This window comes from Castor canadensis, chromosome 1, assembly GCF_047511655.1.
Source record: "Castor canadensis chromosome 1, mCasCan1.hap1v2, whole genome shotgun sequence".
NCBI lineage: Eukaryota > Metazoa > Chordata > Mammalia > Rodentia > Castoridae > Castor > Castor canadensis.
Window position 1 is genome coordinate 113321866 of NC_133386.1, and position 26119 is coordinate 113347984.

Below are 26119 nucleotides of genomic sequence, written 5' to 3' on the forward strand. Positions count from 1 at the left end.
AATTCTGGTTTGAATACAAAATATTTAGTCAATGACTTGCTTCATGATATAGAGGGTTAAATATTCAAGCTATAAATATGTACTTGAACCTGAGAGCAGTATGCCTAGAGGTGCTGTGCAGAGCACGTTATAGAGTGCTAACGAGATATAATCAATAACACTACTGCATAAAATTTTTATCTCCTAGGAGCCAAGAATATGGACACAAACCATTTATTCCACACGAATGTAGGCAACTATGCGCATGTGCACAGTAAACAAAGAAAAGTGAAAAGTCCAAAGGAAACCAGGGTGGGGAAGGGGAGGTAGAAAGAGAGAAAAAAACTTTGTAACTAAATACAATTGCTAAAGTTAGTACTGCTTAAATGCCACAAGAAATAACACTGTAAACCTGAAGTAAATAACTATCACATAAGGAATGGGATTTAAAAAAAAAAAATCACACAAGGAGTGAGAATTATCTTTAATAATACCAACCTTTTCAATAAAGGTTTACCAGCTGCTAAAAATGCTCCTCAAAGTCCATTACATTACCAAACACTATAAAGGAGGAAATAAAAAGAATAAAGCAGCGCAAATAAAGTCAAAGAAGGAAAGTGAGAGTGGAAGCAGATAGAAAAATGGACAGGAAGTAACAAAGAAAGGTGGAATACTGTCACTGTCTGCCTCAAATGGGTTACCAGCATCAGATACTTATGCTATCCCACAGCAAAGGGGTTCCTGATTAGGGATATGCCCACCAGAGAGAGGCTAACACTGCACTCAATTTTCAAGATTCCATTCCCTACCTCCAAATACCTACATATTTTGATACACATTTTAGAACCAGATATTTTATAAGGCTCTGAGTATCTAAAAATTACAAAATTCACATACACATCACTCAGAAGACTGATGGACTATATTTTTCTTTCACACATAACCAAAATAACTATCACTATTTAATCAGCATCAACAAAAAAGAAATACAAGAAGAACTGCTCAACACTCACCATTGGCAACAAAAGTAACAAGAAGAAAGAAAGAAACAAAAAGCCATAAAAACTATAAAAAGCAGTCACACAGACTGAAAAGCACCAGAGTAAAGACTACTGCACTCCACAGAAGACTTGGAGTCTGCTATAAGGAGGAGGATAAGCCCTAAAACTCACAGGCAGAACCTTCCTATAGTAACAAACCAAAGAAACAGTACCAAATACCAGATAACACATAACTATTACTTAAGTATACCCCAGAGTACTATAGTGACTTCTTTAAACAATTCAGTACCAAATGTCACACATACAAGTATATAACATAGAATGAGACATCAGGATTTTTCAGTTAAAAAGTGAATTTACAGCACTTGACAAGTGTCTATCTTTATAACTCTCCATCAATAGTGCTAGAACTCAAGTTATTTTCAACCATATAGATGTTATAAAACTTTTACTTCATTGTACTTAATTTTCTTGTTACAGATTTTTCTTATTTTTAAATTGTTTAGACTATGTGTAAAAGCTTCAATTGATAATGAAACATAAGTACGTAAAGTTTACTTGTCAACAGATGGCCAATACTACCACCTAGTGGTCAAAAATCTGTAAAACTGTTTCAGAATTAAAGCTGGCACACTTTTCAGCAGCTGTTGAAGTCAATGGGAAAAACTGCATTTTTGGAAGTAAACAGATTTTATGTTTGTGTGGTTCAAGCACTACTGAAGAGCCATATGGAAGTTGTATAAGTAAGCTTGTAAGAGCATATGTATTGAATCTCTCTGTGTAGCCCCAGCTGGCCTCCAACTTGCAATCTTCCTCCTCAGCCTCCTGAGTACTGGGATCACAGGTGTGCAGCACCTCAGCCAGGCTCAGCTGTAAGCTTTATCTGCTGGACCAGATAAAGGTCACTTGGTGCCCTCCCAGTGACATGATGTACTTATCTTTGAGCAAGATGGAGAAACGGATTGGATCCCTCTTACCTGCAACAAAACAAAAACAATAAAAACAAGGCAAAGCACATGAAGCAGTCAGTGCTTTTCAAAATACTGGCTATCAGATACCAGACAACAAAAGACAGTGCTCTCCAAGTGATGGGAAACAAACATGATGAACTCTACCAGTCACCCAGCTTACAACACTGAAATTTTCCAGCCACAGCATAGGAGGAGAAAGTTAAAGTGGGGCCAAGCACTCAATGAGTTGAGAAGAGACAGCTAAGAGTCTGGGAGACCAAACTGGCTAGATTTTCATGAGAGGAAAGAACTTCCCAGAGAACTCCAGGGATTTGCAAAGGGGCATTTAGGAGTAGAGAATTAATTAGTATATGCATGGAGGAAACCACCCAAGAATTAGGAAAGAATGATCTAGAAAAGTTAGAGGAGAAGGGTGTGGTGGTACATGACTGTAATCCCAGCTACTTGGTAGGGAAAGGCGGGAGGATCGAAAGTTTGAGGCCAGCCCAAGCAAAGTTATCAACAACCTGTTAGGGAAATCTTATCTCAAAAACAAAAACAAAAGGGCTGGGGCATAGCTGAAGAGATAGAGCAGTTGTGAGTGTGACGCCCTGGTTTCAATTTCCAGTACCACAAAAATAAATCAATAAATTAAATAAGTAAACTAGAAGAAGCAGCGTGTAGTATTTACATATTGGCTGAATGTTCCCACAAACCTAAGTGGAAAAACTCATAATTCACAAGCACAAGGTAGAGTTAGTTCTCAGGAAGACCACACTGAGCACTATTCCATATCTGCTAAACAAAAACAGAAGCAAAGCCCCAAAAGATCAGTTTGACTGCATACCAGAACAAAGTTCAAGAAGCTTCATAGGTATCCAGCACCCAACAACATAAAATTCATAAAGTATGGCATCCAATCAAAAATTAGCAAACATACAAAGAGGCAGAAAACATAACCCAAAATGAAACTAATCAATCTATCAAAAGTAACTCACAACTGACAGACATGTTAGAATGAGAAGAATATAAAAACACTTTTTAGATTAACATTGTACTCCATATGTTCAAAAAGTTAAGTACACATGGAAGATATTAAAAAAAATAATAATAATAAGGCCCAGCTGTCTATGGTGGTTCTTAATCCCAGCTACTTAGGAGGCTGAGACAGAAGGATCACATATTGGAGACCAGCTTGGGCAACTTATTGAGACGCTATTTCAAAATAAAATAAAAAGGAGCTAGGGATATACCTCTTGCCTACAAGAGTGTTTCCCTAACATGTAGGAAGCCCTGGGTTCAATTCCCACTACATCAAAAACAAAACAAACCCCAGTCCCAGTGAACACCTGCCTATGAGTTTATAATGTATGATATGAAAAACACACTGAATGAGAGTAACAACAAATTAGGCACTGCAGAAGAAAAGATTAGTAAACTTAAAGACAAAGCAAATGAAACTATCTAAAAGAAACAGAAAAAATTTGTTTCAAAGAAAAGTACATTAGGGTGCTAAAGGGTATCATCAAGTGACCTAATATATAGGTCATTTCAGTTCCCAAAGGAGGGAGGTAACAGAAAAAGTATTTGAAAAATTATTGGCTAAAACAATTTCATAAGCCAGGCACAGTGGCACATGCTTGAAATCCCAGCTACTTAGAAAGCTAAAGAGGAGGACAGCAAGTTCAAGGCCAGCCTGTGTAAGACCCTGTCTCAAAAAACTATGTTTTTCATGAAAATCATAAACTCATGGATCCAAGAAATTCAACAAACCCAAAAGAAGCATAAAGAAAACTGTGCCAAGGCACATTACAAATTCATAAAAAGCAGTGATAAAGAGAAAATTTTAAACTCCATAGTGGTGGGGGAAGAGAAAACGAAACAAGTTACATGTAGAGAAACAATCCATCCTGAGAGTAGGGCGAATGAGAGCCAGGACAGTGGCACCTATAAAGTACTTAATTGCACCTGTAATCCCAGCACTCAGCCTGGGCAACATAATGATGCCCTGTTTCAATTAAAGCAAACTTCCCAACCCATTAACTTATAATTCTATATTCAGAAAAGGTATCATATGAAAAATGAAGGTGAAATAAAGACATTAAAGACATACAAATGTTTGGGGTTACAGGTGTGTCCACCATCTTAACTGCAGGGAAGATTTCATGGGTATGCACATATGCCAAAATTCATCAGACTGTATACTTGTTTGTCCAGTATTTTACGTCAATTATTCTTCGATAAAGCTATGAAGCAAACTATGCGCACACACAAGATACATACATACACACAAACACACACATATACACATGCCTGTTTTAATTAATTCTGCACAAAACATATAAAGGTGCTTGGAACAAACAGTGACAAGAACTTTCAGGAAAACACCCAGTGTTGTAATTATTCAACTTCTTCTCAAGAAACACTACCTTAAAGAAGGAATGAATAGCAGCTGTGGCTTCACTGCGACCCTCAATATAGAAGCCAGAGCATTAGTCCTACACCTGAGGTGAGGATACTGTCTCAAGTATCCAGAGGATGCCTCTCTTTATACTTGATAGGGAAAGCCTGGGAATAAATAGAAAAAAATTAGAAAACAAACCCCCAAAAAACAAAACCAAAAAATATCCTACTTTATAAAACCAGTTTCCAGAGCACTTTTTAAACAGTAGTGCTTTAGAACAAGACCAACATGCTTTTTATTTCTTAATATCTCAGATTACAGTACACATTATTCCTACCAGGTAAGTAGAATGGTAAGTGGATTCAGAGATGTGGTTTGAAGCCAGCTCTCCTACTCATTGGCTAAGGTGCTTAGCATCACTGAGACTCACCTGTTATTTATCAAGCTACCCATTATCAGCTACTCACTAGCTGTCAATCTCCTCTTACAAATGAAGAGATTAGCATAGAACTATGCAAAGCAATCCACTGTTTGGCACACAAGAGTTCAGAATATTATAGATATTAAAATGATTTTTCCTACCATTGTATGCACACAGCTGGAATTCTATTTTAAAATCACCCCAGTCTCTTCAAAGTACTGTTTATCAACAAGTTGCTGCTATCTAAGAACATGAGGGAGGGCCAACAGCTTTCTTTCATTTTTAGCAGAATACTGAAGATTTACAATAATTTTTAAAGGAAAATATGACTTCAACTTGAAATATTTCCAACCTTCCCACACTCATGTTACCAAATTAAGAAGACAGATATATCCTTTCAGACAAAAAACCAAAATGTCATTAAAAAAGAAAAGGTAATAGAAATGCTTAAAAAGAGCTACACTGGCAGCCTGCTTCTTTGAGAGTTGTCTGTTCTTTTCAGGTCTTGTGAATATACTGATTTTTATATTGTGAAGACGTAAGTACCACACTAACAGGAAAACGTGGCCACATTAATTGAGATCTCAGACCGCTAGGTGTTCAAAATTCTCTCATGTCTAAATACTTTAAAAAAACACTGAACTGAAGGTGAAAGTAACAAACTAACAGAAGCCAAGGGAGAACAATTTAAAAATAGGAAAACATATGGCAATTTTTAATATTTGTAGGTCCCTCTGAAAAAAGCAAACCCAGGCTGGCAGAGTGGCTCAAGTGTTAAGAGTGTCTGCCTAGCAAGTATGAGGCCCTGAGTTCAAACCCTAGGGCCTCATACTTGCTAACCAAAAATGGTTAGCTTCTCCATTCTTGACTTCCAAATTATTTCACTCTATTTTTCAGAAACCTTAGACCCTCATTCCTAATCTTACATGTCAATTAGAATTTTTGGAAAATTACTCAGAATGACATTTTAAAAGAAAATTATTCCACTTTATTTCCTTACATTTAATTTTTTCCATTGCTCCAAAAAAACTACAAATGAATTAAGATGTTATAATTTTCCTGTATTTTTTCCTCATGAAACATTTGAAAATAATAAGCAAAGACAGAGAAGTCAAATGGCTAGAATGTAATGTTCACATGTGCCACTACTTGTTGAACTGTAGGCAATTCATTTTGCTTGGCTGGGCCTCATTTTCTTCATTGCTATGAATTTAATGAATTAGATTGATAACTTTTTATTTTATTCCCTATAAACTCTTTATCAGGCTTATAAATATAAAGCTATTAATAGAAATCTTGTAAAAAACAGATATAAAAATCTCTTAATATAGAATCTTTTTGTCTGTTCAGCCCAAATATTACAACAGTTTAGATCAGAACCATCTAATAGAACTTCCTCTGATCAGTGGAAATTCTCTGTATCTGCACTATCCAATATGGTAGCCAATAGCAACATTTGGGCACCAAATACCATCAAAGAACTGGGATTTTTTTTTGAGGAAGTGTACTGGGGGCTTGAACTCAGTGCCTCACACTTGCTAGGCAGGCACTCTACCACTTAAGCCATGCCTCTAGCCCTCTTGTTTAATTTTAGTTGATTTAAAATCAAATAACCATAGGTGACTAGTGACTACTACTCTTAGTTGATCAGTTCTGGACCATGCAAAAATCACTTTTAGCTTTCCTAAGAATGTAAAGCTGAAATGGTATTTCCTGGTATGAGTCTGTCATTGTGGCTGACTGGGCATGCTTGCAAAAGCAGTGAGTCTTAACTATGACAGACAACATAGAGATGCACAGATCAATACTTAGCTCTTACTCAGAAGACTAAGATCTTTACACAATAATTTTGTTACTATCTCTAAAGGCTCTAAGGCCTGTTTCAATTATCAGGGAAGCTGGGTTGGAGGCCTGGCTCAAGTGGTAGAGCGCCTGCCTAGCAAGCTCAACACCCTAGGTTTAAACTCCAATAATACCAATTACTAGGAAAGTCACAAGTGAAATACGTTCTATGTGCCGTATTCCCAATAATCACACTTAGGGCTGGGATGTAGCTCGGTGGTACAGTGCTTGCCTAGCGTGCGCAAGGCCCTGGGTTCGATCCCAGCACCAAAAAAGAAAAAGACAAAATGAAAAAAAAACAATGCCAATAATCACACTTAAAACAGATTGCAAATATTCTAAATTAAACCAAAACAGCCTTCACAAAAGTGTTACTGAGCATACCTTGGCATCACAATTTCCAATAACTTCAATTTTTTCTGCCTTCAATTCCACATTTTGCCCTCTGGATGGGCTTTTTACCAGCTGTCCCTGGGCTTCCACAGAACTTCCGAAAGCCAGTTCTCTACAGTAACCCAAAATAGAAACAGAGAGTTAAGAATTTGGAATTAAGCGGTTATATAAGTATTCTTATTAAAAAGTAAATTGACCAAAATTTTTGTCTTTGATAACATACTATGGTAACGTAAGAGGCTATCATTGGGGAAGCTAGGTGAGAACCACATGGGAATTCTCTGTATTATGTGATATCTTTTTTCTTTTTTTGAGACAGGGTCTCCTCATGCTTAGCCCAAGCTGGCCTTGAACTTTTGATTCTTCCAAGTGCTGGGATTATAGATGTGTACCAATGCACTGGCTTATATCATATTTTTTATGTTTTTATTATTTATTTCTAGCTAGATGGTTTTAGCATATATACACTACTTTCTTGTTTAAAAAAAATGTATTTTCTAGTTCAAGTTTACCCACAAATTAACTGTATGACTACTACAGAAAGTGACATGTACTCATTTATTTTTAAGAATCATCTATTAAGAAGTTGGAATAATGACTGAATTGCCATTCCAGTTCTAACATTTCATAATTATAATAAATATAAGTGTCTTCTTTAATAAACTGTACAGAAATATTCAACACAGTAATACTGTATTAAAGTAAATAATGTCAGGAAATTCCACACCTAATTGTGTGTTTAGTATACAATATTCCCTTTTAAAATTTATTCTTATATAAATAAGAAAACTTATACAAATAAGACTAACCACTATTGCATCAAATACTTAAGTGTAAACCAAACAAAAGATGTGAATGACCTCTACAAGGAAAACTACAAACTTCTGAAGAAAGAGATTGAGGAAGACTATAGAAAGTGGAGAGATCTCCCATGCTCATGGATTGGTAGAATCAACATAGTAAAAATGTCGATACTCCCAAAAGTAATCTACATGTTTAATGCAATTCCCATCAAAATTCCAATGACATTCATTAAAGAGATTGAAAAATCTACTATGAAATTTATATGGAAACACAAGAGGCCACAAATAGCCAAGGCAATACTCAGTCAAAAGAACAATGCTGAAGGTATCGCGATACCTGACTTTAAACTATGTTACAAAGCAATAATGATAAAAACTGCATGATACTGGCACAAAAACAGACATGAAGACCAGTGGAACAGAATAGAGGACCCAGATATGAAGCCACACAACTATAACCAACTTGTCTTTGACAAAGGAGCTAAAAATATACGATGGAGAAATAGCAGCCTCTTCAACAAAAACTGCTGGGAAAACTGGTTAGCAGTCTGCAAAAAACTGAAACTAGATCCATGTATATCACCCTATACCAAGATTAACTCAAAATGGATCAAGGATCTTAATATCAGACCACAAACTCTAAAGTTGATACAGGAAAGAGTAGGAAATACTCTAGAGTTAGTAGGTATAGGTAAGAACTTTCTCAACGAAACCCCAGCAGCACAGCAACTAAGAGATAGCATAGATAAATGGGACTTCATAAAACTAAAAAGCTTCTGTTCATCAAAAGAAATGGTCTCTAAACTGAAGAGAACACCCACAGAGTGGGAGAAAATAATTTGCCAGCTACACATCAGACAAAGGACTGATAACCAGAATATATAGGGAACTTAAAAACTAAATTCTCCCAAAACTAATGAACCAATAAAGAAATAGGCAAGTGAACTAAACAGAACTTTCTCAAAAGAAGAAATTCAAATGGCCAAAAAACACATGAAAAAATGCTCACCATCTCTAGCAATAAGGAAATGCAAATTAAAACCACACTAAGATTCCATCTCACCCCTGTTAGAAAAGCCATCATTAGCAACACCACCACCAACAGGTGTTGGCGAGGATGTGGGGGAAAAAGGAACCCTCTTACACTGTTGGTGGTAATGTAAACTAGTACAACCACTCTGGAAAAAAATTTGGAGGCTACTTAAAAAGCTAAACATTGATCTACCATTTGATTCAGCAATACCACTCTTGGGGATATACCCAAAAGACTGTGACACAGGTTACTTCAGAGGCACCTGCACACCCATGTTTACTGCGGCACTATTCACAATAGCTAAGTTTGGAAACAGCCAAGATGCCCCACTGACGAATGGATTAAGAAAATGTGGTATCTATAAACAATGGAATTTTATGCAGCCATGAAGAAGAATGAAATGTTATCATTCGGTGGTAAATGGATGGAATTGGAGAATATCATTCTGAGTGAGGTTAGCCTGGCCCAACAAAGCAAAAATCGTATGTTCTCCCTCATATGTGGATATTAGATCAAGGGCAAACACAACAAGGGGATTGGACTTTGAGCACATGATAAAAGCGAGAGCACACAAGGAAGGGGTGAGGATAGGTAAGACACCTAAAAAATTAGCTAGCATTTGTTGCCCTTAATGCAGAGAAACTAAAGCAGATACCTTAAAAGCAACTGAGGCCCACAGGAAAAGGAGACCAGGAACTAGGGAAAAGGATAGATCAAAAAGAATTAACCTAGAAGGTAACACACATGCACAGGAAATTAATGTGAGTCAACTCCCTGTATAGCTATCCTTATCTCAACCAGCAAAAACCCTTGTTCCTTCCTATTATTGCTTATACTCTCTCTTCAACAAAATTAGAAATAAGGGCAAAATAGTTTCTGCCGGTTATTGAGGGGGTGGGGGGTAGAGGGAGGGGGCAGAGTGGGTGGTAAGGGAGGGGGTGGGGGCAGTGGGGAGAAATGACCCAAGCCTTGTATGCACATATGAATAATAAAACAATAAAAAAAAAAGACTAACCACTATTGCGTTACTGGGGGCAAAACAAACAAACAAACCAAACAAAAACCCTACTACATTTTCACCAAGTCTGAGAAGGTATTTTGAGAGGTTCTAACTTAAAATATGCACTACCTAACATATAGGAATATTCCTTGGGGGCTTTGAGAATACCTAAAAGAGATAGGCAGTCATCCTCCAGAACCTCCAAAACTTAAGTACCATTAGAAATACCCATGATTACTGTACTGATTGATATCATCAGAAAAACAACCTTTTTTGAAAGATTGCTTATTACATTAAAGCAGTCTTTTTGTTCTGCCCTGTTGACCTAATAGTCTCATGAACCTAAATAATGATAGAGAACATTAATCCTAACAATCTTTGGAATAACAAAGCACTCTTATTCAAGTCAAAATAATCTTTTGCTTCCCAGAGGTTATGCCCTAACACAAAGATGGTGTCAGTTTTAACATCTTCTGAATGAGGCCATAAAAGTTTCTTCCAATGTATTCAACAAACAGTAATTGTTACTTTGTCGGCACTATGCCATGGGCCAACAATACAAAAATGAATAAAGTACTATCATCCTTAACCTCAGAGAAGTAGGAGTCCTTAGTCAAAAGGAATCCAAAAGGAATACAGCTGATCACCTACTAATGTCATACATTCTATGACAGAGGTGGGCACCTGCCAGTGTCAAGAACTAGGAACATGAGATGATCCCTTATCTGGAACTACGAAAGACACATGAAGAAGAGGCTGATCCGGTTAAGGCAGCAACATCTATAAGAGCTAGGAGTCAGGAAAGCAGAAGAGCTTAGAGGAGGGTAGGTAGTTAAGAAAGACTGAAAGAAAGCACAGGTAAGGGTTATAGCATGTGAAGATGTTAGACAAGGAAAGCCTGAGCTGGAAGGACCCTGATTCCAAGTATTTGTATTTGGCCTTATCTTAAGCTATAGTCCATAGATTTGTTTAGAAAGATCACTCAGGGAGCAATGTAAACACTGGCTTACTGAAGTGGGAAACGCTGGAGATGGAAAAAAAAAAAAAAAAAGACTCTAAAAAGCAACTTGCCTACTGTCAAAGCTTGAATCAGCCACAACCTGAAGGCTCTCCAAAGATGACCCATCATTTACATGTAGAAACAAGACTTCCTTCTGGGATCAGGCTGAACGAAACCATCCCTAAGGAACAGAAACATTTCCAAATGTGAATTTACAATCATTTTACATTTCATTACACATGCAAAGAAGACTAAATAAAAGAAAAAACCGTACTCACAATCTTACCTCAATATATCAACTGCATAAAATGAACTGCTTTTAGTTTATCTTTGTGTACACAAACTTAAGTTCCTTAGCACAGTGAGACACACACTTTGACATTCTACCTTTTGTTGTTTTCATAATAAAGCTCATTATTTTGAATGGGTGGCAATGGTCCATCAAGTTCATGAGCCTAATTCACAACCAATGCCCTCAATACTGGCCTTTCCCAGGTATTTTTGTCCCCATCCCCCTTCCAATTACAAAGAACAGGGTTTACAACTTGGTGCCTTTCGCTTTATATGAAATTCTCAGAACGGAGATTACATAGTATAAACTAGACATATCTTTACAGATTTTTTTCCTTTTACCAAATATCATACCAAAAAAAAAACCCTCTCAAAAACGTCTCATTATGGGGAAGGAGGGAGGAAGGAGAATGGTGTAGGGGTGAAGTCAAGTATCATGCATTTGATAAACTGTAAGAACTTTGTAAATGCTACACTGTACTCCCACCCAGCAGGACAATTTAAAAAAAGTCTCATTATGAACACATACTAAGTGATACACAAAGTTTCAAAATCTTAATTTAAGTGATAGGTACATGCCAGTACAAATGAGATGTCTTCAAGTAGACCAGTAATGCTAAAAACAACTCTCAGATCTGCCCAACTTAAATTAACTAGCATAGGCATTAAGAGAGACTAACACTCTAGTGGACACCAAAAAATTGTGAAGTATCTAATAAATGTATAGTCAATGAATAGAGATAGACACTCACCATTAAACATGCCTGGGGAAAGCAAGAGATGACCCTACATACAAAAACCTACTGATGCACTGGGCATGCCAGTACATGCTTATAATCCTAGCACTTGGGAGGAGGAGACAAGACGGCCAGTTCAAGGCCATCCTGGGTTATATACCAAGACACTGTCTTGAAACAAAACAAAGAAACACAAAAAATATCTATTGATTATGACCTTTGGGTCCTGCAATAATCTGCAGATGCTGTTGTTAAAAGTTTCTCTAACACTTACTTGCATTTCCATAATGCTTTAAGGGAAGGAAATGTGTACAATAGTTACTGAAATGTATTGGCAGGGACATAGATGATAATTCACAAATGTTTTTCAGTTAAAGCTTACATAGTACATGTACTATGTAAAAAACACTCTACTACCTTCATATACGTTCTCATTTCCTTCTCCCAACAGCTCTAAGGACTAGTATAACCATATCACAGGTGAGGAAACCAAGACTTGGCAAAGTTTAAAAAAAAACCCTTGCTGAAAGTCACACTGCTGGTTGAATGGTAGATTCCAAATTTGAACCCAAGTCTCTCTGACTGGAAAGCCCTTGATCTTCTGCCAGTTACACAGCATGAAGTATAAACTGCCTCAGTCCCATGTACAAGGTGCTTCATAAGGGCATTTACTTTTTGGTTATGATCATTCAACAGTAATTTCCAAAGCACTACTCTTATTTTTACTTGCTAGTGCAAGTTAACATTCACTGAACATTTTTTAATGTGCTTCTGTTCTAAGTTCTTTATAAATATTATGCTATTTAATCCTCACAAGAACAAAATGAAATGGTTATCATTTTTTAAATGAAATACATTCAGAAAAGTTCCAGAAAATGGCCCAGGTTACAGTTACCAAGTAGTATAGTTGGGATTTAGACACAGTTACGACTTCAAAATTCATGTTCTCACCAACAAGCAATTTCCCTCTGCTTGGGGGTCACATCCTGGTGCCATTTCCACTCCATCCTAGTCACTACCTGATGAATACAACCTTCAGGGCTCAGCTGAAAAGTCACCTGAGTAAGAAACCTTCCCAAACTTCAAGCATTAAGGAATTCTCTGCTTTCTCAGTTATTTAATATTTGACACTAGTAATAATAATATTGCTGTAGAGTATGTCTGTCCAAAATAAGTAAAACGTGAGCTACACACATAATTTTATAGTTTTTAGTGACCACATTAAAAGTAAAGAGAAATAGGAGAAATTAATATTTTACTTAACCAATTATGCCCTAAATATATCAACATGCAAGCAGCATAAAAATATGTTGAGGCTGGGCATGGTGGTACCCACTTGTAATCTCAGGTACTCCGGAGGTGCAAATAGGAAGATAGTGGTCTGGGGCTGGCACGAGTCAAAGTTAATGCAAAGGCCCTACCTGAAAAACAAACTAAAAAGCAAAAGGACTGGTGTGGTTCAAATGGTAGAGTCCTGACACAAGCTCAAGTTCAATCCCCAGTAACATATACAAACAAAAAAAAAATGTGTGTGTCAAGAGAGGGATTTTTGCATTGTTTACTCTTGAAAATTACCATGTATTTTACACTTACAGTACATCTCAACTCAGACGTTTTAAAAGCTCAGAGGCACAAGTGACTGGTTGCTATATTAGACTGTAAAGCACTAAATTGAACCTCTAACTTGGGAGGCAGGTTCTGCTCAATCTTCCAATCCTCTCGATTAGCACACAAAAACGATCATTTATGAATGCCGAGCTAGTAGATGAGTGCAAGAAAGCTTCTGATTTGGATCATGGAAAGAATATGGAAACTCAAATAAATGCAAAGAGGATCCAAATGGTCATTATGCTAAACAGCAAGGATCTATAACAGCAAGGTAACTGCATCAGTGTCTTTCAATCTAAGGAGGTCACCCCGCCCCCTTCTTTAACATGCTCCTGTTAGAGGGAATCTTCCATGTGGAATGGCTGCAAATATTACTAGCAGGAGAAATAGTAGTAGCTAACATTTATTGACTGTGGGCCACTGATCTAAATATCTTATACCCATGGTACCATGTAAATTTCAGGACTATAAAGTCGGGACTGGTATTATCTCCACTTTCATAAAAGTACACTAAAGTTTAGAACACTTAAGTCATACGCCCACAATTAGTAAGTTTCTTGGTGGGAGAGATTTAAAGCTAGGCAGCTCCACACCTACGCTCTTTCCAACGACTACATCCCACGTTCCCCTAACTTACTAAAACGTAAATTACATGCAAGCCCCACCTTAGGCACTGAGGCACCTAAAAGCTTAACAGACAAGGTTTAATGGAAGGAGTACTTCCTGACATATGAATACATGTGACAAAAACACACAGTTTCTGCCTTCACGAAGTGAGGGCAGGACAACCATTACACAACCGTGGACATTCACTCTGAGATCAAGGTGGAGGAAGGGGGCTTGTCTGCTTACACTTTTCTGTATGACTCACAAGATTACACGCAATGCTCTGGTATCACGAAAATCTGTTTCTGCATTTCGTAGACATCAGAACAGTTTTGCAAAAAGTCACAGCACCTTAGGAAAAAGAGAAGCGCGGACTCCTGCTGTGTCTACCTGGTCTAACTTTTCCCAGATGGTCGTCCCGTCTGACCCGACAGCACAAAGTAAAGCTAGATGTGGCTGTGCCACATAATTTCCTAAAGAAAAGGCGGGGGAAAACCCATCCCCTTTCCACACACCCACCTGAACCTTCACGCGCTCCCCACTTGCGCCCCGGGCCCTGAGGGCGTCTCGCACGCTCAGTGGCGGGAGCTCTTGGCCTCGCGCACGGAGCCGAGGAGCAGGAGCGCAGGGCTTGCAGCAGGCACCGGGCCCCGAGCATTGCGCGACAGCCCCGGGCCTCTGCCGGCCCAGCCCAGGCCCCAGCGAACTCCTACACGATCTGCAGACCCTCCCTTTCAGCTGCCCTTGCTTTGGGCCGCAGCCCTGCCTTCGCACGCTCTAGGGCCCTCGGGTGGCTCTGCTGCCTTTAGGGAGCCTCAGCTCGGTGTCCACAGAACCTCTCCTCTGCGTTCCTCTTCCCAACAAGGCGGAATGGAGCCGGCACACTCAGCTACCTCCACGAAAAAAACCACGCTGCTGAGTAGCCAGAGCAATCGACCGCGGAGAACTAATTGCAAAACTGCATCCCGACGCCGGGGAGCAACAGGCGTTTCTACCGGCCTACGTCAGCACGCTAACGTAGCTACGACATCACGCTACGAAGAGGCTAAGACTGAGCATGCGTCCTCGTGTCCCCGAGCTAGGAAGGCGGGCCAGAGGCAAGGTGAGGGAGGCGGGGTAGAGAAAGGGGCGTGACCAGGCTCTGAGGTGGGCGGGGTTAAGGCACCACCTGGTCCTAGGCGTTTTCACAGAGGGAGCAAGGGGGCACAATAGGTGAGAGAGCTAAGCATCTTTCTAAAATGTCTAGGGCAGACCAGGAATACGGACAGGCAAGGATGGCTAATGCAGAGGACAAGCGTCCAGATGGAGGCTCTTAGCTATGGAGGGATGTTGCCAAAAGATGTCTGTCGTTCCTGAGTACTGAGCGCAGAGGAAATCAAACGTACTCCCTGCTCAAGTCACAGTTGTGTGGCATCAGTCATCGAAGCAGACAATTGCATTAAAAGGTGATCAGGTGCCTACCCGAGCCTGAGCTGGGATGCCAGAGATGGATTTCTGGAGAAGACAGTCGTCTGACAGGCAGTAGAGGAGCTGAAGAGATTTTGAACATGGCAATCAGAGAAGGCATGACAGGTGAAGATACTGGAGAGAGACTGACAATGGGAAGCGTTGCCTATTTTTTCCAAAAATTATCTGCATATGTTTGACCATGACTTTTATATACTCAGCTACATTTCGAATTTACACAAAATTTACTTTTTTTTAAAATTAGTGAAACTCATGAAAATGTTTCTACCTAGTTAAACAATAAAAGGTAGAATTGAAAGCTAGTTACTTGAAGTTGTCACTGCTCTTATGTCTGTTTTACACATAACTTAGCCATGAAAATGCCTGAAATGACCCACTCAGTCATACAAATGTCAAATTTAAAATTTCTGGCTCTCTGCACTATAATACTATACAGTGTCTCGAGGTGGAAAATTATACCATGGTCCCTGTGGTCTCTTCCACCAAGGAGCTCATGGTCTAGAGACGGAGAGTGTCAAGGAAAGAGATATAAACCACTAAGAGTACACAGGGATGTATGTGCCAAGTGAAGTGGTAGATGAGTTTTTGAGGAGGACCAGAAGCCAGGAGGACAAATGACCTAAAAGCATTGTAAACTGTTCTCCAGACCAGAAAATATCTTCTGCAAAAGTACTATGTCCCCAGTGAACTGATGCCCTAGTCCGATCTCCAGTATTGAAAAGAAAAGTACTTGGGTACTTCTTGAACCTTGAGGAAGGAAAAATGGAAACTTGAAGCCTTCAGAATTATGTAGCTATGGGCATTTAAAAATTAAGTATGGACCAGATGCAGTAGTGCAAACCTGTGATCTGAGCTACTTGGGAGGCAGAGGTAGAAGGATCACAGTCTAGGCCAGCCCAGACAAAAGCCTGAAATTCTATCTGAAAAACAAACTAAAGCAAAAGGACTGGGGGTGGCAGCATGGCTCAAGTGGTAAGAAGAAGGTCCTGAGTTCAATACTCAGTAATGCCAAAAATAAAATAAATAAGTACAATATTACCTTGATGAGTTGGCTGCAAAATTTGGGGAACATGACATGTTCTCCACAATGACACGTATCCCAGCGCAAACCTCGTTTTTGACTATTCCTAACCTGTCCAAAGGACCAAAAGTAGCAACCAGTTGTCTGGTGAAAGGAAGCCTTATAAGAGCACAGCATGGCTACCTTGCCATATATTAGGTACTTTTGTATAGAAGGAATGGATTCCATTTTAATTTTTTCTGAGATTGGAACTGACACATGGATAGAAGGTACAGGAGACATTAGACAAAAGTAATTTCTAATGAGTGTGAGTGACAGAACTCTGTTTCTCAATTACTCACTGACTCTTCATTAGAAGAAGTGTTCACAGTGCAAGATCATCATCCATTAAGTACTTTGAGAGAGGATTCCCATATTAGAATAGAGGTAGAGTCAACTGCGATTTAATGTCTGCCCTAGATCTAATATTCTAGATGCTAAGAAATGTCAGTCTTGAGATTCAGTCACCAAATATATATTAATCAATAAATAAATGTTGGTCATCTTCTATGTATCAGTAAAAAAATACACTTTGTTCCTGCCTCTTGAAATGATACATCCAACAGAAGTGCTAAAAATTAAGCAGATAATTGCATAAATAACTGGTTTAATTACTAAATTTAATTGTAATAAGAATTCAGAAAAAGAAAATGTTTTTATGACAATATAATTCAGAGTCTAATGGAGGGTAAGTACTGTGGTTCTTCAAGAACCAATCAGATTTTACATTCCAAAGCTTTTCAGGACACCTCCAGTCTCTACTGATTTCACCTTTCTTCTATATTCTATTGCCCTTAGACACAAACAGAGAATTTGATTTATTTACCCCTAACCACTGGTTCTTAAAAATGGTAGGGCATTGGAATTCCCTGGAGAGCTTTCCTAAAATATACATCCCTTAGCCCAGCTCCCAAAATTTCAGACTCAGTCAGTCCTGGCTGGCAGCAAAACATGTACATTTTTAGAAAGCTCCCCAGAAAAGTTGATACATGCCCCTCTTCAAGAAACACTAATAACAATGACCTCTTGCATGGTTTTGTGAAAGTTTTAATCAGCAAAGTTGTAACATTCTTGAGTATTTAGAGCAGTCTCTCTATGGACTTCAGGAGTGATAGGATAGGCAAGCAAGGGAGGTAAAGGGCAGGTCAGTGGGTCCCCGCGCCGCTTGCGTTTCCTGCTCCCAGAGCTGCCAGGTGTGGGTAGTGACATGGAGGACTTTTTCTCCTTCCTTGTGGTGTCATCTGTAGCCCTTTGTCCATGGGACTCCTTGTCCATCACCTGAGGAGTGGGAGCAGTAGTACTAGAGCCATGCCCCAGCACCTCTTCTCTTTGTTCTTTGCTGTCCTCTCTGGAAGCTGGTCCAGAGAAGAGGGGTGAGGTGTGCCCCCTCCTCTTCCACAGCTGGGAGATGCCTCCAGTGGAGCTGTAGGAACTCCTGATTGCATTGCGCTTGGGCACTGGGATGCCACACGTGAACTTGCTTGGCGGGGAGCACCTAGAACACGTGCGTGCCCGCTTATTTAAGGGGTCATCAGAGGTCTCAGAAGCGAGACTTCTCTTCAGGGGTGCAGGTTTCTGTACAAGACTAGCAGAAGAGCCATCGGCCAGGAGGGGTTCAGATGTTGACGGGCTGCTCCCACTACTCTCATGGCAATTTCTCTTGCTTTTCTTGCCATCTCTAAGTATTTGGGACTCTTCCTCCACCTTACTTTGCATTGTCTCTTTGAGAGTGGCGTCCTTTGCACCTGGCTGCTGGGCATTTCTTGCTGGGGAGGCCAGTGTGGAGTTGGTCATCTGCCCTGCTCCTTCTTTCTGCACTATCCCTTTATGTGTCAAAAAAGCATTAACTGTAGCTGGAAAACTGATAACTTAAACTTTGAACATGGTATGAATAAATTCAATGAATTTTAACACAAGCAGTCATGTAATCACAGTCATGCACACTATATACAACATTGCCAGCACTACAAGAAGCTCTCTGATGTCTCTGGGCAATGAGTCTTCTTCCTTGTCTGAACACCTACACAGCCATTGATCTGCTATTACTTTGATTTTGCCTTTTCTAGAAGTTTATGTAAGTGAAATCATATACAGCACATAGTCTTTTGTTTCTGTCTTACCTCAACTAGCATGACAGCTTTGAAATTTGCCCATAATGTTGCATATGTTGGAGTTTGATCTTTTTTTATGCCAAATTAAATTTCATTGCAAGAATGTACTATTCCACTTATCAGTTGCTGGATATTATTATTCCATGTAATTGTAATTTGCATTTGCCTAGTTACTGATGGGGTCTTGTTATCAGCCATCTTCTACATGCCTGTTCAATATTCTTACCCATTGAATAGACTTTCTCATTCATTTGTGTTGCTCAGTTTCTGCTGTTCTCTGTTCCTTTCCTGTCTTTTACTCTATATGCATTGAATTTGCTTTTCTCTTTCTATAGTCCTGCTCTAAATATTTGAGGGCATTATATATTGGAAAATGTATAAGTTATAAATAGCTACCTCTGTTTTGGTCAGTATGTAACATACTTCCTTAGGATGTATCTTCTTCAATGATTATATTTAAAAACATTTGTGAATGCATGGTTTTATGTGACTGATATTGAGCAGAATGTAATATCTAAATTGAATTATGATCACTCATGTTTGGATATTCTGTCTTCATCTGACAGTATTTGGATAGAACAACATATGTACTTTTCCAGGAAAATTGTTTTTTCCTTTTTACCAAAATCATTAGTGAAATTTGTATGATGAAAATTTTACATCATTTATATTGACGTTTCAAATTTTTTTGAAATTTATTTATTCAAAATTAATTTGAAATAGGATGCTTATTTTAAATTAATTCAATTTGAAGAAAATTTTCTCTACTGAGAATATAGCAACTTTAATTATCACTTTTCAATTTATTTATTCTTCTTAAGTTTCTGCTTTTAATATTCTGCTGGGGGCACATTGTGACATTTCTTATAATAATACATCATACTCACTTTTTCAATTGAACCAAGACTTTTACATATGTTCAAACTCTGCAGTAAAGTTGTATTTGACAGTTTATAACTATTGCAAAACTACTACAGGATATTTTTCATAATGTAAATCAGAGCATACATTGCAATTTTTCCTGTCTCTGTAACACTCTGTGGATCCAAATAGTAATTAAAAAAAGATTAATATCTCCTTTCTTACATTACTCACAAAAATTAAAAATTCAGCATAAACCTCAGTCGAAGAAGTAAAACTATAAAACACTTAGAAGAGTGCAATAAACTGTAACATTAGGTTAGGTAAAGCATTCAAAATTATGGCATCAAAAACAAAAATTACAATGAATAATAGATAAATTGGGTTTCCTAGAAATAGAAAAAATATGTCCTACAGGACACTGTCAATAAACTGTAACAACCACCACAGAATGGGAGAAAATATTTTCAAATCATAGGTGTGCCAAGAATGAGTAAGTATGTAAATAAAAGCATATAGGAAAGCCAGGGATGTGGTTGAACGTACCTATACTCCCAGCTATACGGGAGGCAGAGATAAGAGAATTGTGGTTCAAGCCAGTCCAGGCAAAAAGTAATGAGACCCTATCTCAACAAACATAACTATATTTCCAGCTAGTTGGGAAGCAGGAGTAAGAGGATTATGTTCTAGGCCAGCCTGGGCAAAAGTGTGAGACCCCATCTTAAAATACACTAAAACAAAAAGAGAGTACTTAAGTGGTGGAAAACTTGCCTAGTGAGCTCAAGGCCCTGAGTTCAAATCCCAATAGTGGCAAAAAAAAAGAACCCCTATATTAATAACAAAAATACACCTGGGGGTATGGCTTCAGTTGTAGAGCACCTGCCGAGCAAGTGCAATGCCCTGAGCATGAACCCCAGTACCACACACCAAAAATGTACAAATAACCCAGTTTTTTAAATGAGCACAGGATCTGTAAAAGCATTTCTCAAAAGAAAATATACAGTTGAAAATTATCACAGATGCATTAGGAAAATGTAAATCAAAACTTCAGTGAGATACCACATTACACCTAGTAATATGGTGACAATCAGAAATGCTGAAAATAATTGCTTGCAAACATAAGGAAACATTGGAACCCCCATATACTGATAGGAAGAAATAATTCAGGAACTTTGAAAGCAGGCAGATAGTTCCTCAGAAGCTTAGGCATAGAATTGGCAGATGACTTTGCAAATCTGCTTGTAGGTATCTAGCTAAGAGAATGAAAGCATATGTCCACACAAAAATTCATACATGAACGTTCATTGCAGCAATATTACTAACGGCCAAAAAAAATGGAAAAAGCTCATGTGTCTATCAACTTATGAAGTGATAACGGGTGGTATATCTATGCACGGGAATATTATTTAGCAATGAAAAATGGCAAAATGTGGCACAGCTGCTTTTCCTACGTCGTTTCTGTTCAGAGAAGCAGCAATGCAGGTTTCTCTTGTTACAATGTCATGTCCTCCCCAAGAACTGTTGCTCCACCTCCTTGTTTACCTTGTTTACCACTGGATATAAAAGACATGCTGAAGAAGGACAAAAAGGCTTTTTGATGGGGAATTTTGATTGGCTGGCTGTGACCTGTTTGTGAAGCTGCTGTGAGAACGCTGCTGCTGCTGCTGTGGCTGAGCTATGCTACAAATTAGAGGAAACATGGGACAGTGCAAGTCTGAGCACCAAGATTTTAAGAAAGCTAAAGAGAGAACATGGGACAGTGTAACTCTAAGGACTGAGACTTTAGAGAAAAGAAAAAAAGAATTTAGAAGTGAGGCTTTAAAGAGTAGAAAGAAGACTTTTGAAGCAAGCTTTAAAGAATAAGAGAAAAGAAGCAAAGTAAGCGAAGAGTTATTAGGGAAAAGAAGCAACAAGGCTGTTGTGCGTCTCCATGCTAGTGCCCAGAACACACGACCCCAACATTCTGCATGTCTGTCTCTATCGTTTGTCCTTTCTGCATCTCCGGTTGTCCCCAGTTAGGTCGGAGGACAAGAGCTTGAGAAAGCTCGCTACACACATCATGCTAAGTTAAAGAATCAGTGTCAAGTTTTGTGCGTGTTTCACCTACAGTGTGGGAGGGGAGAAACTCCCTTGGGGCCTATGCTTCAAGGACTCTTGTGTTCCTCTTAGCCTAGTAAATTTGTTGAAAGCTTTGCTCAGTATTTCAGTCCCTTGCCACTCCTCCCCGCCACGAATCAGCAGATGTCCATATGGTATTTTCCTCTTCTTCAATCTGTCCCTCTTTTATTTATTAGAGATCAGATTTTTCTACTTTTATTTAGCTTTTCTGAACCATGGGAGGATTTGCCTAAGGTGCTCTGACAGTTATTAATGTAGGCTTTCCCTCTGGCGTAATCTTTCCCAAAATATTTTTTAAAGAAATAATTGCATCATTTTTATCATGTCATTCTCCAGCTTCAATGACTTTTCTTGACCTTAGGTTACTTTAAGAGTCTCCAACTATTTGGTTCCTTACTGCCAAACCAGGCATCACAAGACACTCCTCCTCTCATGCTGCCCTCAGATGACCTTTCTCAGGTTCTCCAATGTGACACTGCTTCTCTCACCTCATGACCTTCACCTAGAACATCTCCTCAACTTTCTCTCTAACCATTTGCCATAACCCAGGCCTCCAGGCCTCTCATTAATACATGCCCAAGTGGAAATTAGGACGTAAACCAGAAATTGAATTTTCTGAATTTACAAAGCTCAGACTGGTCTCAGAAGATACCAGATGTTCCATGACTCCTATGACCTAGAACACCTGTTCATCACTTCCCAGAATGGAAAGCATCTCCGCAGTCTGGGGTTGGGCTGTTGGTATCCAATCAGAGCATCAAGAATATGCAATGAACACATATCAGCTTTTGAGCATGGAACATTCATCCCCTTCTTGGAGGGCTACAGATGTGATTTCCTTTCCAAGAACCATCACTCTCCCATTTAAATGTTATTAACAAAGTGTTGCTCAAGTGCCATCACTATTCAAGGTATGGGGAATCATTCAGTCTCCACCTAAGAGATGCAAAGAACACATGAAAGAGGTAGTGAATGGAGTTGTGACTCAAACAACAGCCTTTGTAAATGACCTTATCTTGATCTGTTACTGCCACCTACTTCATCTCCTCCTAAAATTGGTTTTTGTTGCTGCAACTAAATTAATTTGCACAACAGGAATATTATTCAACTTTTGCTGACTACATCAAAGAGAATCACTTTTATGATGGTTTAACTTTAAAACTCCATCTACACTTATTAACTTGCCTTTCTGGGAACAATAAAATAATAAGCCTTCAAGTTTAGAACTTTGAGCAAACCAAATAGTAAGTGCTAAAAGTTATGAAATTCTTTGTATTATACTTCCTTTTGCTCTTATAACAACAATTTTTATTGCTTTTCTACTTATATGTCACATAAAACTATTTTTTCAATGAACAGAATTTAAATAAAACTATTAAAGTTGAACAGCTGTAGGTTGCTATGTGAAAATCCCAAAACATATTGTGAGAATGAAGTTTGGGAAACAGCTCAGGTGAAGGAATCTGGGCTGTGGCCAGTTCGGTGGCGAGTGTAACTCATCCTTCATCACTTGCCACTGTCAGATTGCTCTTCTTTTCCAATTTCCTTTCCAAAAACTCTCAACTTTTTTATTCGCACTTGTTCCCTGGTTCTTAAATTGATTTCCTGATTATCTTCATTGGTGTTCTCATATTGACTATCAAAGGTTCGTGTTATGTAGAAGCAGATTCTGCTGTGGAATGATTATAAAAAAATAATTCAGAAAGCCAGGCTTCTATAAAAGTTTATTTGTGATGTCTAAATTAGTGAGAAGAGAAATCACTTTAAAATGTCTTTGTGTAAAACCCTTGGTCCTTCCTATTATTGCTTATACTCTCTCTTCAACAAAATTAGAGATAAGGGCAAAATAGTTTCTGCTGGGTAGCGAGGGGGTTGGGGGGAGAAGGAGGGTGTAGGGGGTAAGGGAGGAGGTAGGGAAAGGGGGGAGAAATGACCCAAACATTGTATGCACATACGAATAAAATAAAAAAAATTTTTTAATGTTTTTGTATGCCCAAGGTCATGCTAGATGGATCCCATCATCCAGAAAGAGCTCAGCTATGTCCCATCATTGTGAATCCTCAAGGTCACTTCAAGACCAACACTGGGCTTTGAATCCATGGAAGCTGTTGAAATGGAAGTGACTTAAAGCTTTATCATTCCTGGTTATGAAAAGGGCTTCTGAAGGTGCCTGTGCTTTACACCTCTCATACGTCATTTCTCTACATGGCTACTACTCATCATTTCTTTCTGTGTTTTCCTTGGCTCTTGTCTTCCTACAGTCTTTCTGTTTTTCATTTGTGGTGAAGAAATCAATAATTAGACTATGATGTGAATCCAAATAATGCTGCCTTTTCTATTGAGAGGATTAAATCAACACTCTGTTTTCATTTATAGTCATCATCTTTAGTTGCCTTTCAGCAGTGAAATTGCATCAGAAGATTCAATATTGATAATGCTACTAACCTTACTTTCAAAGTTGGGCTTTTCATGTGGGGTATTCTTGGCACTGAACCCATCCTGATGTGGATTCTCTTTAATCATGTTGGCTTCAGCTGACACAGGAAGGCAGAGAAACCCAGCAATCAGCCTGTGATAAGTTTGCCACGGGACCACATACTATTGCAGAAGCAACCGTATGAACTTGCTGAGGAAAGAGAAATTCACAGCAGGCAGCGTGCAGTGAGCTGGCTCCCATGCACTCACAGGGTTCCAGGAAACTGAGGCAGAAGCACCAACATGAGGAAGGTGCCAAAGAGAGACATGCACTTTTCCTAAGATGACCCTTGACCCTGCTTTCCCCAGAGCAGGATGCACTGCACTGGCAACAATACAGGAAGGAAGGGAGCATGACAAGGTAACAATGGCACTGGGCCAAAAATTGAGAAGGCTGAATTTGGGACCAGGCTTTGCCTTTGAATAGTTGTGTGCTTTTGGTGAGGCAATTTCCTTTTCTAAATACAGGAATAATAATTACTGCCATGGAAAACTCAGAACAATTATGAATTCCAAATATAAAAAATTCTGCTTATCAGAATTGCCTCATGGTATATAAAACTCTATATAAACATAAAATGATCAAGTGAATCATCATGTTTAAAGGTATTAATAAAAGTAAACACCTGCCCCTGAGTCAGACAGATAGCTATTAGCATTCAATACTTTTCAACATTGGGTGTTGTCACTGTTGGTTAATTTTTTATTTTGTTATGGTAAGACCACTTAGCATGAGATCTGCCCTCTGAACAAAATTTAAAGTGTACTCTGCAGTAATGGGTTCCTTGGGCTCCGTGCCATCGGGTGGCTCTTTAGAGCTTACTCGTGGTGCCTCATGGACACTTCATGCCCACTGACTAGCAACTTTCCATTCCCCTCCTCCAAGGCCATGGACCACACAATTCCACTCTCTGATCCTGTGAGCTTGACTATTTAGAGCCTCAGAGAGCTGAAGACAGTATTTGTCCTTCTGTGTGTGACTGGTTTATGGTGCTAAGCATAATGTCTTCAAGGTCCATGAATGTGGTCCACTTTGCAGGATTTTGTTATGTTTTTAGACTGAACTATATTCCATTGTACGTATATATAATATTAGTCCTGGTCGATTCATCCTTCCATGGATATTTAGGTTGTTCCAATCTTGGCTTGAGTGCTGCTGCAGTGAACATTGATTGGTGTTCTAATACCCCTTTGAGATTCTGATTTCAATTCTTTTTGCTAGACACCCAGAAGTAGGGTTTCTAGGTCATATGTAACAATATTTATAATTTTTTAGGTACTTGCTTACTGTATTTCATAGTAACTGAACTCTCCCACCAAAGCTAGACAACTCCCCACATTCTCTGAATATATTTTTTATTTAGGTGATGAGTGCTATGCTAACTGGTGTAAAGTGGTATCTCATTTTGATTTTGTGTGTGTGTATGTGTGTGTGTGTGTGTGTGTGTGTGTGTGTGTGTGTGTACTGTGGCTTCATGCTTGCTAAGCAGGCACTCTCCACTTGAACCATACCTCCAGTCCATTTCATCCTGGTTATTTTGCAGATAGGGTCTCCCTTTTTGCCCAGGTGTGCCTGAACCATAATCTTCCTATTTTAAATGTCCTGCTGTGGCTAGGATGACAGGCAGTTGCTACCACATCTAGCTCTTTTCCATTGACATGATGTTTTACTAACTGTTTGTCTAGGCTTGTCTGGAATTATAATCCTCTCATATAGCTTGGGATGACAGGCTTGTGCCACCACACCCAGCTATTGGTTGAAATGGGGATCTCACAAGGTCCCTGCCCAGGTAGGCCTCAAACCACAATTTGATCCACCTCAGCCTACCAAGTAGGTGTATCACGCATACCATGTATAGCTTGATTTGCAGCTCTGATGATTAATGATGTTAATAGTGTTTTCATATACCTGATGGCCATGTGTATGTCTTTTTGGAGACACGTCTATTCAAGTTTTTA

General features: G+C 38.9%; 1 long non-coding RNA gene across 4 annotated transcripts; it reads right to left on the minus strand.

The window, feature by feature from the left end:
- Positions 1-10: 10 nt before the first annotated feature.
- Positions 11-15088, minus strand: LOC141425017 (uncharacterized). 4 transcript variants are annotated; one of them, XR_012450088.1, is made up of 5 exons: positions 14588-15088; positions 13191-13287; positions 10898-11007; positions 6982-7102; positions 11-4498 (listed from the first exon to the last, which is right to left on the minus strand). It is a non-coding gene; the product is annotated as an uncharacterized lncRNA (long non-coding RNA). The 4 variants fall into 4 exon arrangements; XR_012450086.1 differs by lacking the exon at positions 13191-13287 and having other exon boundaries at positions 11-1957; positions 4360-4498; positions 14588-15087; XR_012450084.1 differs by lacking the exon at positions 13191-13287 and having other exon boundaries at positions 14588-15086.
- Between the last annotated feature and the right edge of the window lie 11031 nt (positions 15089-26119).